The 14,761-nt window shown below is 48.2% G+C and overlaps 1 protein-coding gene across 1 annotated transcript in view; it reads right to left on the minus strand.

The window, feature by feature from the left end:
• LOC144828559 (uncharacterized) overlaps positions 1 to 14,191 on the minus strand; it is an 83,976-nt gene extending 69,785 nt beyond the window's left edge. The window contains exon 1 of the mRNA XM_078686875.1: positions 14,009 to 14,191. The gene's annotated coding sequence lies outside the window, so the exon portion shown is untranslated. The remainder of the gene's footprint in view (positions 1 to 14,008) is intronic.
• Positions 14,192 to 14,761: the final 570 nt, after the last annotated feature.

Here is a 14,761-nt window from a genome sequence, read left to right on the forward strand (position 1 = left end):
TTAAACAAGGGTAGCCTTTATGCTGCCTTTTTTGGGTCTTAAATCGGCTGCACGCTGGGGTGCAACGGAGGGCAAGAACAAGAAGGTTGGGCTTGGATGTGTCCCAGAGTAATTACCAGTGCAGAGATGAACTCAAACATTCCACCCATCATTTTCCGTATTCCTAAATATGCCAGTTGTGCCCAGATGTGGGTCCTGTGCTCGCTGCAATGCTGGAATCAAGCCACACCCTACAGTCAGGACCCAGATGTGGGTCCTGTGCTCGCTGCACCACTGGAATGAAGCCGCACCCTACAGTCAGGACCCAGATGTGGGTTCAGTGCTCGCTGCACCGCTGGAATCAAGCCGCACCATACAGTCAAGGCCCAGATAGGCTGAATCCAGACTTGGGTTGGTTGAGTTCCGGTTCAGAAAAGATCTGCATTGGCTCTTCAGGCTGGACTGCTTCTATTGGAAGGAGTCTAAAGCTGATTTGCATATGGTGCTTCCTGTTTGAGGTGGCATTGTGGGCCAACAACAAATTGATCTCCCTCTTCTGCTTGGCCTGGTGAGGACCTGGACGTGAGCCGGAGTCTAGTGAGGAAGAGGATGTGATAAGTGCCTGGTATGGACCAGGACATGAGCCAGGGGCTTGTGAGGCTCAGGATGTGAGCCAGGGCATTGTTGAGGTACTGGGTTTTTAGGAACCGGTGCCGAACCGGTAACCCAGCGGTGCCAGGGGATCAACACATCAAAGACCTCGGGTTCTCCTGAGTCAGACCCACAGAAACTTCAGAGTCTTCTAGGTGAAGTCAAAGATTAGTTTATTGGCTGCAACCAAGGTGACAGGGTCCTAGAAGTACGATACAAGTATATTCAGGAGACTGCACACCTTCACAAAGTTAGGCTTCTCTTCTTATACACAACATTTGCCCTTTGGCGAAACATTCCTTGTGTGCGCGGTATTTCATTTATGGTTACTGATTACAAAAGAAAGCAGAGTCATGATGACATGTACATATTTCACGTCGTGCTGCCCATAACAAATCATCCGGCAAGGCCCAACATTTCATCAGATATCGCTGGACCCCTAATAAAAAATGGTCACCTCCCCACCATAAAATAAGTGAGGGAAAGAAGTGAAAAAAGATGTGAGCGAGATATGGCAGGTGTGCGTGCTGAAATGGTTTTATGGCCGGTTGGGCCTAGATACTATCTTGCTTGGCCACTGGGAGGGAACTGACCTAACGAGCTCGGCCTGGGGCAATGGTTCTAACTTGTACTGGGGTCAGGAAGAAGTCGATTAAGGAGTACGTGTCCTTGTGGAATCAAATTCGACTGGATTAAGGCCTATATAGAGGGCAACATGCAACTAAGGGTTCAGAAGGTAAATGACGATTTCGAGGTGCAATTGTCACTCGAATATACTGAAAATACATGTGCTTGATGTACTCGTCATTTCCGGTCTTTTGATACCAAATTCGTCCTATTTCGACGAAGTTTTTATTCTCGAGTCCGGTACTATTACGGATCCATATTTTTCAGAACCACAGACCCTCCTTTTGCCCTTACATAGGCAATTAATCTATCCTCATGTTAATCTGAGTCCAGATCTATATTCCTAAAGTCATTGAGGTGTTGCTGCAACATCATTCTAGTGCTGAGTTCGTGTCTTGACACAGGCTTCCTTACACATGATGTAGCACAGAGGCCACATATTGCAGGAGCACACTGTATGCATAGACAGAACAGGAAAAGAATGGCTAAGACCATCCCAATGACCATCAGAATTTTCCATCCCCAGGCAGATATCAGCCCCCAGAACCATCCCATTTATGACCAATCTCCTTTGTCCACATGGATAGATTTGGAAATCTTATGTAGTTTGGAGATGGCCCTGTACACTGTTGGAGCATTATCTGGAATAAAAATGCAACAACTGGACTGGATCAATTTGCATACCCCACCCCGGTCCGCAAGTATTACATCCAAAGCGACCCGGTTCTGAAGGGTCATCAGTCGATCCGACTGGAGCTCAGCAGTCAGGTTACTAAGGGCACCGGCAGTCTCAATCACGGTGGATTCAACTACCCTTGTTAATTGCCTTATGTTTCTGCTGTTAACCATGGCTCCCCAGAACGGCAGAATACCCATTGCAAAGTCACCGAATTCTTGACCCGCAGTGTCTTCTTTACTCAAAACACCTCGGACTATCCTTGTCCGATGGTAATCCGCCGCTGCTGTGTAGGTGGGAGGTAACAGGAATGAAACAAAACATGAGCCCGAGAAGTCAGAGGGCAACCATGTATAGGCTCTATCGTGGCAGATGAAATAAGTACCTTTTGCGGCTAAAAAGGCAGGGGAAGTCTGAGATCCAAAAACATACGTTTCTGCGCAGACACTCTTCCCTAGCTGAGCTCTGGGATTCCTACCAATACCTTGCAGACACAGGTGACCTTGATGGGGTACGATCCAGATAGGGGACGATCTCTTGGCTTGCTGTTTCTCACTTAGTGTAGTGCCATATCCGGTCACATTCCAACCTACATATGCAAGTATCTCATCGTCTGGGGTATCTTCGTAAGAAGTCACTTCCTTGATCATGTCAACTATACCCTTCACTAGGGCGCTAGTCTTGAGGTTGTCTTTTACAGAACGTAGGGGTTGGATTTCTCGTGCATATATGAACATTGTCCTATATGCCCATACTGACCCATTGTGACTAAATGGCAGGACCAAATAGGGGATACCTCTATCCGTGGTGTGGGGCATGAGACCACACACCCAACAGTTGGTTGTGTTCATTACAAGTTGGTGTTGGTGTAATAGCTGAACGAAGGAGTTATTAATGAACTCTAATCTCCTATTTGATTCGTGGTCAGGCAGAGAGTGGAAAGAATGAGAGGAAACAGTAGGGGGAGGTATGGGCGATGTAGTAGGCGTGAATGTCATATGAGAAGAGAATAAAACATAGCTTATCAAAAACACCATTACGCTAAATATCATAAAAATACACATCATTATAAAAATTTTCTTTCTCATTGTTTTCAAAAGCCTCTGCTTAAAGTTCATTTGTCTGGCAGTTCTCTCCACATCAGGAAACTCCATCCTCTCTAAGGTGCTGCCCGCGGCGGTAGGTTGTTTCTGCTAAAGGATGCTTCCGTCAGTCTAGGGTGGCTCCCTTCGACCAACTGGAACCAGCAACCTATTGTTGTCAGCTGCACCCAAAAGTCTTTAATCAACCGCGACCCTAGCAGCGGAACCCGGATGGCGGTTCGAAAAAAACAAAAATAAGCAAGTTACCTAGATGGGAGAATCTACTTTTTCAAAATAGCATTTTGGAAGGAAAAAACTTATTATTTTATTAGTCCACAGGTTTTTCTCTCGGATCAAAAAATAAATCACTTTTACTTTAGTCTGTTTTTCTCGGTCGTAAATTATAGCGTCTTTTCCCGGGTGCTGTCTGGTCCGGAAATAAGAGCTCAGGTTCCACAGAGTTCAATTGTTCTGATGGCGGCGTAGTTTCTTGAAAAATGTCCTTATTGTCACAATCGCGTTTAGCTTCTTTTACGCGTTCATCAGTTGTGCGCTTTGAGTCAGTGCCTCCTGTCCGGACCCATTGGTCATGTGGCAGAGGGAAAGGTATTCTCTTACAGTGGATCCCGTGGACCCAATTGGCCTTCCCCTCCACTTTAACAGTCGGCCTTGTAGACAGGAGGACGAGGTGAGGTCCGGTCCATCTGGGCTGGTCGTTTCTTGTCCTCTGGAAATTCTTGACCAGAACCCAGGAGCCAGGGTCAATGGAGTGACCCGGTGTCTCGGAAACCGGAGGCAAGGTGTTGTGGACCTGTTGATATAAAACACGCAATTTAGCCGTCAATTCATACAGATAGTCGAGCAAAATGGGGTGTTGCAGCTTGCTAAACTTCGTGGGCCTAGGCACTCCCCATATGTTGGCTGGCCGACCAAAGACTATTTCATAGGGGCTGAGTTTCATTCGCGAATGCACAGTCATTCTGGTGGACAGGAGTGCTAAGGGTAGAGCGTCGGGCCATTTAAGACCCGTGCTCGCTTGGATTTTGGCCAATTTAAGTTTAAGCGTGCCATTGTAACATTCCACTAATCCAGCTGATTGGGGGTGATTTGCAGCGTGGAACTTCTGACTAATGCCTAGCCCTTCACACACTCGTTTCATCACACAACCCACAAATTCACTTCCGTTGTCCGACCAGACCATTCTAGGCATTCCGAACCTGGGGAAGAACTCTTTCACAAGGGCTTTCGCTGTGGACAAGGCAGTATTGTCCCTTAGGGGATAGGCTTCTACCCACCTTGAGAAGGCGCAAACAACCATGAGCACATATTTTAAGTTGTTGCACCTCTCCATGTGTATGAAATCTAGCTGCAAAACCTCAAACGGATACGTAGGAGGTGCAAAATGACCAGCTGGAGTTGGGGTTCCCCTACCAGGATTGTGCTTCAGACATACCATGCAATTCTTGACAACATTCTCTGCACACTTGGGAATCCCTGAATTCTTCCACACTGGGGCCAACGACTCGCAAATCCCTTTCGCGCTGATATGGGCCATCCCATGAGCCATTGTAACCACTGCAGGCACATATGCATCGGGTAACATCCATCTTTGTTGCTCTGTCGATTCAATCCAACAACCATTTACATCCATTCTCCCTGTACTTTCTTTCCACATGCTTAACTCTTTCTCCGTGGCCTCAGCTTGGATGGACTTCACACTTTCTATTGTGTTTTCACATATTCCAATATCACCAGTCCATCTTTCTGGGCTCGCAACATACATTCGGCTCATCACATTCTTTGCCGTTTCTTTAGCAGTTTCATCAGCAAATGCATTTCCACGACCAACATCATCGATCACTTTCTTGTGTGCACTACATTTTACAACTGCTACTTTCAGGGGCAACGTCAGTGATTCAAGAAGCTCATTCACCAACTGACCATGCTGAATCTTAGCTCCATGCGAAGTCAGGAACCCACGTTCTCTCCACAGTCGTCCAAAACTGTGAGCCACTCCAAAAGCATACTGACTGTCGGGATAGACAGTCACTTTCATTCCTTTTGATAACACACATGCTCTCGTTAACGCCACGAGTTCGGCGGCTTGAGCCGAACCATGTGGTATTCGCGCAGTTTCAACGATTGTGTGCAGAGTTGTGACAGCATATGCTGTAGTCACGTTACCATTTGGGAGTTTAAAGCATGAACCATCCACCCATAATGTACCATCACATTCGGCGAGAGGAGTATCGGATAGATTAACTCTCCCTTTGGTCTCCTCCTCCGTTCTGAGGAAACAATCGTGCTGTTCTGAAGCATCCGATTCCTCAGCAATTGGTAACAATGTGGCTATGTTCAGGGTACTGCATCTTTTGATGTGCACATGGCTCGCTAGTAGCGTCAATTCATAACTGGACAGTCGAGCACTAGTTAAGTGCTGTGTCTTGGTCCTATTTAACAATGTATCTACTGCATGCGGGACCATCACAATTAGTGTATTATTCATTACTAGGCCTGCAGACTGTCGAATAGAAACAGCTGCTGCTGCTGTGGCCCTTAGACAACTTGGCAATGCTCGTGCTACCGGATCCAAAGTTGACGAAAAATAGGCGCATGGCCGTTGTCTATCTCCGTATAACTGAGTCAGCACAGACAATGCACAACCCTCCTTCTCGTGGACATATAATGTGAAAGGTTTACTGTAGTTGGGGTTACCTAACACAGGGGCCGAACATAATGCTGTGCGTAATTCGAGAAAGCTTTTCTGACACTCATCGGACCAAGGAATGGGATTGGGTGTATTTGTACACGTTAGTACCAATAAGGGTTTGGCTAATAACGAAAAATTTGGGATCCACTGTCTGCAGTACGATGTAATGCCCAAGAAAGCGCGTACTTCTCTCTGCGTTCTTGGCACATTTAATTTTGCTATTGCCTGAATTCTTTCTGGGGTCAGTTTCCTTCCCTCCTTCGATAAGAGATGACCTAAGTAGGTCACTTCTTGTCGGCAATATTGGAGCTTGGAAAGTGACACCTTGTGATGTAGATCACATAGATGACGCAGTAGTGCCAATGTGGCCATTTTACATATTTTCTCAGTATCCGCGGCTATGAGCAAATCGTCCACGTACTGTACAAGAGTGGAACCTTGGGCAAAACCATTGCGTCAAGCTGACTTTTCAGAGCTTGACTGTATATTGAGGGGCTTTCACAGTAGCCTTGAGGAGCGCGTTTAAAGCGGAAACTGCGACCACCTAAACTAAAGGAAATAATATCCCTGCTTTCCTCAGCAATCGGGATACTGAAGAAAGCATTCTTCAGGTCAATCACCGAAAACCAGGATGCGGATGCTGGAATCATAGTCAATAATGTTGTAATGTCGGGGACAACTGGGAATTGTGGCACCACTATCTTATTTACTTCCCTAAGATCAATCACAAATCTATACACAGGTGGCTGAGAAGGGTCAGTTCGTTTTAAAACAGGCAGAACAGGACTATTGCAAACATTTCCTCGTGTTTCCTCAATTACGTCTTTCTCAATCAACTCGTAAACAATCGCTAGCAAAGCTTTTTCGCCCTCATTGGATATCCTGTATTGGGGAATTCGTGGCATTTTGACATTCGACTTCAATGTTACAACATACGGTGGAATTTCTAAAAGACCTACATCATTCGGACCAGTAGCCCAAAGAATATCCGGAAGAAGTGTCAATTCTGTTGGAAGCGTATTTCTCGACAAATACATGGGTGAAACCACTTTCTTACCTAAAGTCAGTTGTACTCCTGAGGGAGAACAGTACAAAGTCGCATACAATCTTTTTAGCAAATCTAATCCTAGCAAATTTTCACCACAACCTGTTGTCAAAATAAGGGGTGCTTCGAATTCACAAGGACCAACAGAAAGAGATAAAGGGTCAGAAATCGGATTTCTAACCGGGGCGCCAGAAAAACCTACGGAAACGTTCATTTCGCCAGACAAAGGTGCGCCAGGGAGTTTGGAGTGCATAATAGAACTCTTTGTAGCACCAGTATCCAACAGAAAAGGTTCTGACACACCCGATGTAATCACCTCAACGTAAGGTCCACTCTGATCTACTGGAACTGAAACAACTCCCTCTCTTCGTCTAAGGCTGTCCTAGCAATCGTTATTCTCCCACTGCTCATTTTCTGGGTAATACTCATCGACGTAGTATTGCGCTGTCCTGTCAGATACGTTATTTTGCTGGTCAAACCTGTTCATAGAGTTTTGTGGTGGAAGGGGACGTGCGTCCTGAGGGGTGTTTCCACGCCCTCTACCTCTGGGCGCTTGCTGACTACCACGACCTCGTACACCAGAAAACTCATTTGTACGTTGCGGCAGGGCAGGACAGTCATATTTGTAATGACCTTCTTGTTTGCAGTATAAACACTGATTGGGACCTATGCGGTTTTGATTGTAATCGAATCTCTGAAAGTTTCTCTGCGGCTGCTGAAAAGTGTTCCGGTAGTGATTCGGACCATTATTATTTCTATTACCACCACCACGTGGAGGATAAGCTTGCTGTAGCAAAACCTTCGTTTTGAGTTCTCTAGTTTTCTTTTCTACTTTATCTTTCTCATCCTTGTCTCTATTCTCGTAGTACTGTGCGGTAGCTAATATCTGGGCTGAAGATGAGACTGCCCAAGAGCTTTCTGAATCTTTCAATTTTCTACACAAGTCTGGAAGCAGATTGTGCACAAATTTATCGACGAACAATCTCTGACCACCTTCTGTGGTCATATCTTGACCGCTGTGGTCAATGAATGTTTCTTCAAATCTGGTGAAGAAATCTGACACAGTTTCTTCTTTCTTTTGCTTGCATGCAGATAACTTATCCCAATTTACACGTATCGCAGGCATTATTGTCTTCATGTAATCTACTATCCTACCAGGTAGTTCCGCTATCAGGGGCTCAGGCTTTGCACCACCAACTTGTCGTGCATCTGCAACAGTAATATTAGCCCACGTGTCACCTAATTCCTGGTCATGATCTTCATGATGAATTTTTCCCCATAAAGGCTGTGGAACAACGTTCCCGAATAACATATCGATATCGGCTAAATTCATAATACATGACCCAGCAGTTTGCGATAATTCTTTATAGTACCCTGCAGGATTTTTACGCGGATCTGGTAGTGTTTGTTTGAGTGCTAAAACTTCAGCTCGTTTCCATGGAACATGTACCCATACTCGGTGAAAGTGGGGCAGGACAGGTGGGACAGCTGTCGCGTCACCCTCTCTCCACTGTGGGGGAACTTCTCTCATAGGGTATTGTCGTGCCTTTTTCCTACTAGATGCACTGGATTCTGATGGTGACCCAGAACTGCTTCCCTTACTTCGATATGATAACAGCATTTCAACTGCTTCTTCCACATCGGGACCTACAATCATACCCAGACTAAACTTAAACCTTATACGACACATCTCTTGTGGGAGGCAATCCTGATCATTGTCTTCTAAATCTTCACAAAGAAAAACACACATCTGTTCGAACACATATCTCTGTGTCGCTGTTTCCCATTGATGGAAAACTTCCATGACAGACTGTAAATCATATTTTGCAGTGTCCATGACCCATTTCCGAGCTAAATTATTCAGGGAATCTCTCTCTTGATAATCGGGCAGTTGACTTCGCAACTGTCTTCTTCCTATGTTAGGGGTCGTAGCAGGCGACCCGAAAAGTGGTAAAAGAAGATTAGTAACAGTACTGGCCATTTTCTGCCGAAGGGAAGGTAAAACGGAAGAACAAACAGATGAAAGAACGGGGTGAGGTAAAGCGGATGCAGAGATGGCAGAAGAGGTATGAGGAATAATAGATGTGGTACTAGGCAAAATCATAGAAGGGGCATTTGTAGAAAGTACAGTAGGCAAGATCGTAGAAAACACAGGAGCAACAGAAGTGGTCGGTGGGCCTGGAGGAGGCTGCACCGAAGAAGTAGGAGCCAGCTGAAGAACAGCTGGTGGGTGCTGTGGAAAAGCCAGAGGCGCAGATTGTGCAACTAAAGGTTGCGGGGGTGCTGTAGCATTCTGCGCATAGGGCAGTGGCGAAGTTAACAATTGCGACATTAATTGGTCTTTTTCACGCTCTTTTGCTGTCCCTTGCTGAAGAGACGGCAAAACTGGATAGCACTTATCTATTGCCATTTTACGTTGCCTGTGCAATTGTTCATTTATCTGCTCTTCCTCATTATCTTTAAACTGCACGGCAGCTTGCATTACTGAAAGTCCTTCTTCTCTCTTATTTTTCTTAGCTAATTCAATTTCTTTTTGCTTGGCTTCTTTGCGCCATATGCGGAAAGAGTCAAACATCGCCGGCCGGGCTTTCTTTTTGAAGAGTTTAACTTCAAGGTTGTCTAAGATTTCAGAATCAAAGCTACCATATTGGGGCCATTTTAAAACACCGTCTTTCCTAGTGTATTTAATCCATACCTCGTTGTAAACGATGGGGCCTACCCCATGTTTAACGTATAGCTCGTAAGTCGGAGTTCCAACTGGAGGAACCGGACATGAGTCCTCCAATCGGGAGTCCCTATTATTATTACCAAGACAAAACAAATTCCAGAGTCTAAGACTAGGCATCCTTTCTCTCTAGTCTAGTTCCAAATCTTCAAAGGAGTTATCGATTACGATATTGCTCGTGAAAACACGAGTCCTTCGGTTATGGTACTTGCAAGAACCAATAAAAACCTTTATGTATCTCTAAGATATCACAAAAGTAAGTCCAACTAAGGACTAGGAGACGCTCCACTTATACTTAACTGAAAATTATCGATGGCTTCACCAGAAGACTCGTCTCAGCGTTTCGCTCTACCGAAAATGTCAAGGGTCCAACATCAGGGCGATAGCCAGGGCAGCAGTCCTTGTAGCCGTCGGGAAGCGGGGAACCTCGTAGTAAAGACCTTCGGACCACGTCGACATGCAGGGGTCGATGAGGTGGTGGGCCCTCCTCCGGAATTTTCACACGAAGCTCCTCACGATCTTCAGGCTGATTGGTACCACTGGAATCGCTCCAACGCTGGGCGCCAAATGAGGTACTGGGTTTTTAGGAACCGGTGCCGAACCGGTAACCCAGCGGTGCCAGGGGATCAACACACCAAAGACCTCGGGTTCTCCTGAGTCAGACCCACAGAAACTTCAGAGTCTTCTAGGTGAAGTCAAAGATTAGTTTATTGGCTGCAACCAAGGTGACAGGGTCCTAGAAGTACGATACAAGTATATTCAGGAGACTGCACACCTTCACAAAGTTAGGCTTCTCTTCTTATACACAACATTTGCCCTTTGGCGAAACATTCCTTGGGTGCGCGGTATTTCATTTATGGTTACTGATTACAAAAGAAAGCAGAGTCATGATGACATGTACATATTTCACGTCGTGCTGCCCATAACAAATCATCCGGCAAGGCCCAACATTTCATCAGATATCGCTGGACCCCTAATAAAAAATGGTCACCTCCCCACCATAAAATAAGTGAGGGAAAGAAGTGAAAAAAGATGTGAGCGAGATATGGCAGGTGTGCGTGCTGAAATGGTTTTATGGTCGGTTGGGCCTAGATACTATCTTGCTTGGCCACTGGGAGGGAACTGACCTAACGAGCTCGGCCTGGGGCAATGGTTCTAACTTGTACTGGGGTCAGGAAGAAGTCGATTAAGGAGTACGTGTCCTTGTGGAATCAAATTCGACTGGATTAAGGCCTATGTAGAGGGCAACATGCAACTAAGGGTTCAGAAGGTAAATGACGATTTCGAGGTGCAATTGTCACTCGAATATACTGAAAATACATGTGCTTGATGTACTCGTCATTTCCGGTCTTTTGATACCAAATTCGTCCTATTTCGACGAAGTTTTTATTCTCGAGTCCGGTACTATTACGGATCCATATTTTTCAGAACCACATTGTGAGGACCAGGACGTGAGCCATGGCCTTGTGAGGACCAGGAAGTGAGCTGGGCCTTGTGTGGACCAGAACGTGAGCCGGAGCCTAGTGGACCAGGACGTGAGCGGGGGCCTTGTGAAGACCAGGACGTGAGATGGGGCCTTGTGAAGATGAAGACGTGAGCCAGGGCCTTGTGAGGACCAGGACGTGAGCCAGGGCCTTGTGGGGCCAGGACGTGAGCCAGGGCCTGGTGAGGACCAGGACGTGAGCCTGGGTCTAGTGAGGACCAGGACGTGAGCCAGGGCCTGGTGAGGACCAGGACGTGAGCCTGGGTCTAGTGAGGACCAGGACGTGAATCTGGGTCTTGTGTGGACCAGGACGTGAATCTGGGTCTTGTGAGGACCAGGACGTGAATCTGGGTCTTGTGAGGACCAGGACGTGAATCTGGGTCTTGTGAGGACCAGGACGTGAGCCGGGTCCTGGTGGGGACCAGGACGTGAGCCAGGGCCTTGTCTGGACCTAGACATGAGCCGGGGCCTTGTGAGGACCTAGACGTTAGCTGGGGTCTTGTGAGGACCAGGACGTGAACCAGGGCCTTGTGAGGACCAGGATTTGAGCCGGGCCTGGTGGACCAGGACATGACCTGGGGCCTGGTGGACCAGGACCATGTGAGGACCAGGATGTGAACCATGGCCTGGTGAGGACCTGTTATGTTCCATATAGGTACCCATATATAGGTCCGGGTAATATCATATACTTTCACCTTTTAGGATTGAACCTTTACCTAGTTCTAGTCCTGGGTGCAGCAGGAGGGTTTTTCCCTGAACAATAACCTCCTATAACTTCATCAATGGACTCATACAGTATGAATGAATATTCATGAGGGTTCTTGGAAACCAGGTAGAAGCTAAACCACCTGCATAATATCTATGTACAAAGTTAATCACCTATGTCATGCTCAAATCCAACAATGCCTAACACAAGGAACAAGGGACAAAGAAACAGATAATTTTTGTATAAATACAGCGCATCTTACTGAGCTAAGAGAGAGGAGATCAGGTCTTCCATGCCGACACACTAACGTGAGACGCTGAAGTTCGTGCACTCGGACACTCCAGCTCGCAGTGGTCTGAACATCCCTTGCGGGTTGTCCAGTTCGAGACCAGAACGGGGGTCCCACACGCATTTTACGGTAATGTATTTTATATGCTGGTATGCATTCATTATTTTAGCAGAATGGTAGAAATCTATCATCCTTTTACGTTTCTAGTGCTTCTAGTTATGTATATCCTCTACTGTCTATTGATTGCCTCAGCACATCTATTTTACACTAGAATAACGACTGTTCATAAAATACATATTGAAAACATCCCAACCGTTTATTCTGTGTATCTATCTGAGAGGATCAGAGTTGTCAACCGTTTATTCTGTGTATCTATCTGAGAGGATCAGAGTGGTCATGTTTGATAGTTGCCAGAAACTCTTCCCTCCTTGGTAAGAGGTGTTTCCATTGGCACTGTGAGCTAGCTGGTATACAGGCCAACATACCAGACAGAGGTGTCCAGAATCAGTCTGACACCAATCCTATAGTCTATGTTACCTAAACGCACAGAACCCAGATGACAAGCCAGGACAAGGCCTCTCTTCCTCTGCACCCCTGGACAGACCTCACCTCCTCTGCACCCCTGGACAGGCCTCCCCTCCTCTGTACCACTGGACAGGCGTCACCTCCTCTCCTCCCCCTGAACAAGCCTCGCCTCCTCTGCACCCCTGGACTGGCCTCAGCTCCTCTGCACCCCTGGACAGGCCTCACCTCCTCTGCTCCCCTGGACAGGCCTCTCCTCTCCACCCCTGGACAGGCCTCTCCTCCTCTGCACCCCTGGACAGGCCTCACCTCCTCTGCACCCCAGGACAGACCTCACCTCCTCTGCAACCCTGGACAAGCCTCACCTCCTCGGCACCCCTCGACAGGCCTCACCTCCTCTCCTTCCCCTGGACAAGCCTCACCTCCTCTGCACCCCTGGACAGGCCTCTCCTCCTCTGCACCCCTGGACAGGCCTCACCTCCTCTGCACCCCTGGACAGACCTCATCTCCTCTGCACCCCTGGGTAGGTCTCACCTCCTCTGCACCCCTGGACAGGCCTCACCTCCTCTGCACCCCTGGACTGGCCTCACCTCCTCTCCTCCCCTGGACAAGCCTCGCCTCCTCTGCACCCCTGGACAGGCCTCTCATCCTCTGCCCCCTGGACAGGCCTCACCTCCTCTGAACCCTGGACAGGTCTCACCTCCTCTGCACCCTTGGACAGGCCTCTCGGTGAAGGATTCTCATTAAGGAAAGAGGAGCCCAGAGTTCATTCCACCCCATACAGCACCTCTGACTCCACTCTGAGCCTCGGGGCGCTATGCACAGGCCCCAGAGAGACACTGCTTCCACGGACAGGTCTCACCTTCTCTGCACCCCTGGACAGGCCTCACCTCCTCTGCACCTTTGGACAGGCCTCTCCTCCTCTGCACCCCTGGCCAGGCCTCTCCTCCTCTGCACCCCTGGACAGGTTTCTGGACAGGCCTCACCTCCTCTGCACCCCTCGACAGGCTTCTCTTCCTCTGCTCTCCTGGACAGGCCTCCCCATATCTGCACCTTTGAACAGGCCTCTCTTCCTCTGCACCCCTGGATAGGCCTCTCCTCCTCTGACCCCTGGACAGGCCTCTCCTACTCTGCAGCCCTGGACAGGCTTCACCTCCTTTGTACCCCTGGACAGGCCTCACCTCCTCTGCACCCCTGGACAGGCCTCACCTCTTTTGCACCCCTGGACAGGCCTCACCTCCTCTGAACCCCTGGACAGGCCTCAGCTCCTCTGCTCCCCTGGACAGGCCTCTCCTCCTCTGCCCCGCCTCTGGACAGGCCTCTCCTCCTCCGCACCCCTGGACAGGCCTCTCCTCCTCTGCATCACTGGACAGGCCTCTCCTCCTCTGACCCCTGGACAGGCCTCGGCACCAGAAAGAGCTGAGCTCTCCTGACCTCACCATGAATGCCAGGGGGGGATCTGATCCATGGATTAATAAATTGCAGCCAAGTGAGTTAGTTAGTCAGCTCCTACCTGATCAGAAACCTGTCCAGGCTCTCTCCTCCTCCTGGGGGGGGCAGATCTGGGATCTGAGGGGAGCAAATCTGGGGTCTAAGGGGGGGGTCTGTGAGGGTCTGTAGATGGAGGTAACTGCCCACCAGACAGGGCTCCTTCCTCCTCTGCTGCAGGCTGCACACACCAGGAGAGGCTGGAAGTGATGTCAGCACCGCTGCTGGTGCTGTCTCTGCCGCCGCTGACCCGGAAGAGGAAACCCTTGTCCCTTCATACAATGTGCAGCTCAGTGGGTTTCATCAGCAGGTGAGGAGCGGCCTCTGGTGGCCGCTGACGGAACCGCCGCCTCCAGGCTCCAGCAGGGAAACAAGCTTTGGTGACTGTAAAGACCTGGGTTTTTAAATGTCACGGAGGTGTGGACACACACAGTCCATGACAGGGTCTTGTATGGGAAACAAGCATTGGCGCCTGCAAAGGAACAGACATGGCATTCAGGAGTGAATTTAAATGAGGACTTGTATTTCATTCAATGTGTGCAATGTAGACACAGCTGCTGCAATGAGGCTGAGCAGCGTTTCTAATGTTCCTGTTCCTGGGTGTGATTCTTTATATTTGACAGGGCCGTGAATCCTCAAACCATAGCTGCCAAGGTTTCAGATTGCTATGTGTGACATTTTCATAATTTCAGTGAAATTATGAGTGACATTTCAATGACTATGAGTGACACTGGCTTGCGGCGGGCAAAATCAAGTAATAAAGATTAGGGAAACAGAT

The sequence above is a fragment of the Lissotriton helveticus genome, chromosome 1_1 (assembly GCF_964261635.1).
Source record: "Lissotriton helveticus chromosome 1_1, aLisHel1.1, whole genome shotgun sequence".
Lineage (NCBI taxonomy): Eukaryota > Metazoa > Chordata > Amphibia > Caudata > Salamandridae > Lissotriton > Lissotriton helveticus.